This window comes from Otolemur garnettii, unplaced genomic scaffold (genome assembly GCF_000181295.1).
Source record: "Otolemur garnettii isolate 467f Iridium unplaced genomic scaffold, OtoGar3 scaffold00179, whole genome shotgun sequence".
Lineage (NCBI taxonomy): Eukaryota > Metazoa > Chordata > Mammalia > Primates > Galagidae > Otolemur > Otolemur garnettii.
This window is the reverse complement of record NW_003852574.1, coordinates 2,277,545-2,282,319: the sequence shown is the minus strand read 5'-3', so window position 1 is coordinate 2,282,319 and position 4,775 is coordinate 2,277,545. Positions and strand designations below refer to the sequence as shown.

Here is a 4,775-nt window from a genome sequence, read left to right as displayed (position 1 = left end):
AAAAAAAAAAAAAAATAACAGGAGCTAGAGGAAAGCAGAAGTGGTAGTTACTTGGTTGATGGTTACAGAGTTTCTGTTTGGGTTAATAAAGATTTAGAAATAGTATTTGTTGTGCTACATTATGAATGTAATTAATGCCACTAAATTATACACTTAAAAGTCATTTTAAAAAGAGGCCAGGTGGCTCAAGCCTGTAATCTTAGCCCTCTGGGAGGTCAATACAGGTGGATCACTTGAACTCACAAGTTCTAGACCAGCATGAGCAAGGGCAAGATACTGTCTCTAAAAAATAGCCAGGTGTCATGAAGGGTGCCTATAACTATTCGAGAAGCTGAGGCAGGAGAATCACTTGAACCCAAGAGTTTGAGGCTGCTATGAGCTATGATACCAAGGCACTACACCAAGGGTGACAAAGTGAGACACTGTCTCAAAAAAAAAAAAAAGCATTTAAAAGGAAAATTCTGTTACAACACACATTAAAAAACCTATTTATCACAAGTTGTTAAAAAATTAAGTGTAATATACCAAAAACTATTGAAATATATAGCACAAATGGGTGAATTGTATGTTATACAACTTGTAACCCAACAAAGCTATATTTTTTTAAAAAGTAGTGGCTCAAAGGCCAGGCACAGTGGCACACTCCTGTAATCCCAGCACTCTGGGAAGCCTAGGCAGGTGACTGGCTTGAGTTCATGAATTCGAGACCAGACTAAGCAAAAGTAAGACCATGTCTCTACTAAAAATAGAAAAACTGAAGCAAGAGGATCACTTGAGCCCAAGTTGGAGGTTGCTGTGAGCTATGACATCACAACACTCTACCCAGGGCGAAAGCTTAACACTCTGTCTCAAAAAAAAAAAAAAAAAAGGAAAGTAGTGGCTTGAAGGCCACAGTGGCACACTCCTGTACTCTGGGAGGCCAAGGTGGGTGGATGGCTTGAGTTCACAAGTTCAAGACCAGCCTGAGCAAAAGCGAGACCCCATCTCTGAAAAACTAGCTGGGCATTGTGGCAGGCCCTATAGTCCCAGCTTCTCGGAAGGCTGAGGCAAGAGGATCGCTGGAACCCAAGAGTTTCAGGTTGCTGAGGTTGCTGCAAGCTATGACACCATGGCACTCTATCAGGGACAGAAAAGTAAGACTGTCTCAAAAATTAAAAAAGAAGTGGTTCACATTTAGTGAACAATTTCTGTACATCAGGCACACTGGGCATTCCATGTTTTAAAATGTCACAAAAACCTATGGGGTGCATACATTTCTTAATCTCACTTCAAAGAGGGAAACTGAAACTTAGAGGTTAGGAAATTTGCCCAACTCCAATGAGTTAGAAGGGGGCAGGGATTCAATACCACATTTCAGAGACCCTCTAGTTACCCACTCTGCAATACTAAATCCCAGTCTGACAGGGCTATACTCGTAAAATGAACTCAATAGAGGCCAATTACCTAAGTGAAGGAGACAAACATGCTGTAGGAAAGTAACAAAAATTATTATCTTTTTTTTGAGACAGAGTCTCACTATGTCACCCTCAGTAGAATGCCGTGGTGTCACAGCTCACAGCAACCTCCAACTCTTAGGCTTAAGTGATTCTCTTGCCCCAGCCTCCCAAGTAGCTGGGACTACAGGCACCCACCACAATGCCAGGCTATTTTTTGTTGTTGTTGTTGCAGTTGTCATTGTTGTTTAGCTGGCCTGGGCTGGATTCAAACCCGTCAGCCTTGGTGCATGTGACTGGCACTATAACCATTATGCTACCGGCACCAAGCCAAAAAAAATTATTTGTAAGCATGTGGTATACAGTCAGAATATTCCATCAAAGAATGACTTATGACCTTTAAAATTTCACAACTTTCCGATAGTTTAATCTTAACACAACTGTGAATCAGACATTAACACTAGCTTGTACATTTAAGTGTGTTCGTAGAGAAGTATAACCTTGCCCAAATTTCTGCAAGAAGCTGGGAAAGCACAACATTTACTAAGTAGTCTCTCTCTCTCTCAACCAAATCCTCTTTTGTCTGAAAGCCTGCAGGAACATAAGATCCTAAACAACAAAAATAAAACTAAATCTAACAAAGTTCTATAAGGAAAAATGTTACAATTGCCCAAAGATACCAGTACCCATCCTGTAATTAGCTATCTAATTAAGTGCTAGTTTTGGAGACAAGGGTCAGAGTCGACTTTTATTAACTTAACCAAAATGATAACATGTCATTAGTTACTTTGCAACACTGCCAATCCTACTGTCACTTGCCAGTTCTTGACATCTTTCCCTACAATTCTCACAGGTTTGGTGATGGCTGACACATTTAAATCATTCACACTGGTAGCATCATTATTCAACAGAAACTAACAAACCTAGGGCACAACCCAGAGTTCAGGCGCATCAGTCTACTTAACTCCTTCACTTAGATCAGCTACTCTGACCTTCACAAGCAAACCTGGAATATTCAAAAATATATAATTACCCTCACAATCTATGTACCCTATAATACAAGGCCCTTTCTTTTTATTTAAAAAAAAAAAAGCACTACGCGAACTAAATCCATTAGCATAATAACCATTCTAAAATAAACAGAAAAACATATATTTATAGGACCAATAGGAATCTAAAGCGTGAATGCAAGGAAACATCCCTCTCCTTCCGCATTCGCCCAACCGGCAAAGAACCCACCAGACCACTCCCCCATCTCCAGGTTCTACTGCTCTGCAGGCCAGGTTCGGAGCTCTTGAGCCCCACGGTCGGCTGGAGCCCACTCGCGTCTCTCCGGGTCTGAAGGCTAAGCACAAGAGCTCCCTGCTTAGCGATGCTTCGAAACTGGATAAGAAGCAGGGGAAAAGAAAGAAGAGCCCGTCTGCAGCTCCGCAGACTAGAAGCACTGAGCCGCAACCACGCACCAGTCCCCAGTCCCACAGCTGGCCTCTCGGCTGCGGGACCGGTAATTCTACCGTCGCGCCGGGCTCCACCCCGGGCCCGCGACGGTTCCGGGGCGTTCCTGCCGCGGGCCGCACCTCCCTCACCGCACCGCTTGGCTCACTTCTTCCGGAGCGAGGCCGCGGCCGCCTCGCAACACAGAAGCCACAGCTTCCAGGCCGCACGAGCCCACGACGTCCAGAGTAGCCCTGTCCGCTGGCTCTTTCTCGCAGGCCCTGGCACACCCCCTCTCAAGCCCCGGGCCCTTACCGAGGCCGCGCAGCCCCCAAGGCCCGCTCCTCCTTCTTCTCAGCAGCCACCACCGACCCAACGCCGCGGAAACCGGAACTTCCTCCGCGCGATGCCACAGCTTCCACAAAGGCGCCGCGCCACCGCCTTCAGCGCTCGGCCCGCCGGGAGATGAAGTACAGCGGTCGGTCCCGCCGACTTCACTCCCGCCGTGCCCCGCGCGCTGGGGACTTGCCTACGAGGGCGAGGCACGCTGCTGTCGCTATCCAATAGGAGGGCGCGCTTCTCCTACTGGCTTCGCGGGGACGGCTGGGGTTGTGGTTTGGCCTCTGCCCTGCAGCAGCTTGCTTATCCTTTTGCTCTTTTCTTGGAGTTGAGTACACTTTGTTGGCGGCCTGGCTTTCTGGAGATTTGCTCCCTGTGTCACGAGCTGAGCTATACAGCCCGGCCGGCCTAGCTCGAGGCCTCCTTTATTGTCCGTTAGTGTGAGGGAAATGGAAGGGACATTTTCTGGCCAAAGCTTAAACCATCTGGGGAATGGGCTACTGGCCTTGCTAAAGGCCTTGGCCCCTGGCCCTCACAGGCTGGGGAGTGTAGCCCTTCTTCTTGAGATCTGGGGATTGGTGCAAAAGAAGCACGTGGGGCCTACCGCCATGGTTCACGCCTGTCATCCTAGCATTCTGGGGAGGCTGAGGCGGGTGGATTCCTTGAGCTTAGGAATTGGAGACCAGCCTGAACAAGAGCTAAACCCCATCTCTACTAAAAATTAAAAAAACTAGCTGGCCCTAGTGGACGCGCCTGTAGTCCCAGCTACTCGGGAGGCTGGGGAAAGAGAAGAACCCAAAAGTTTGAGATGGCTGTGAGCTGTGGTGATGCCATGGCACTCTACTCAGGGTGACAAAGTAAGATTCTGTCTCCAAGGGAAAAAAGGGGAGAGAGACAAAAATAGAGAAGCTCTTGGATTCAGAAACCATTTCACGGGCGGCGCCTGTGGCTCAGTGAGTAGAGTGCCAGCCCCATACACCGAGGGTGGTTGGAACCCGGCCCGGCCAAATTGCAACAAAAAAATAGCCGGTGTTGTGGCAGGCGCCTGTAGTCCCAGCTACTTGGAAGGCTGAGGCAAGAGAATCTTCTAAGCCCAAAAGCTAGAGGTTGCTGTGAGCTGTGATGCCACAGCACTCTACTGAGGGCAACAAAGTGAGACTCTTGTCTCTTAAAAAAAAAATAAATAGGGGTGGCGCCTGTGGCTCAAGGAGTAGGACAGCGATCCCATATACCCAGGGTGGCAAGTTCAAGCCCAGCCCCGGCCAAAAAACTGCAAAATAAATACTTAAGTATGCCATGGAAGCTCTTTTTACCTTGTGATAGGTTTCTAAGTTAAGCATCCTCAGCTCAAAAATACCAGGCAGATATTACCTGTTAAGGGTTGGTTGCCTGACATATAATGAAAAATCCATCCAGATTCCACAGGGCCTTGCCAACTTTTGGGCAATAAGTAAGACTTGTGCAAGGTCACAGAGGAACTGGAAGGAAACTATAAATCGGGGTCGGGCCTGCAGCTTAGTGAATAGAGCACCAGCCCCATATACCGAGGGTGGCGGGTTCAAACCTGAC

The 4,775-nt window shown here is 47.6% G+C and overlaps 1 protein-coding gene across 1 annotated transcript in view; it reads right to left on the bottom strand.

Annotated features, from left to right (window-relative positions):
- RBM6 (RNA binding motif protein 6) overlaps window positions 1-3,374 on the bottom strand; it is a 139,902-nt gene extending 136,528 nt beyond the window's left edge. The window contains exon 1 of the mRNA XM_023519520.1: window positions 3,183-3,374. The gene's annotated coding sequence lies outside the window, so the exon portion shown is untranslated. The remainder of the gene's footprint in view (window positions 1-3,182) is intronic.
- Between the last annotated feature and the right edge of the window lie 1,401 nt (window positions 3,375-4,775).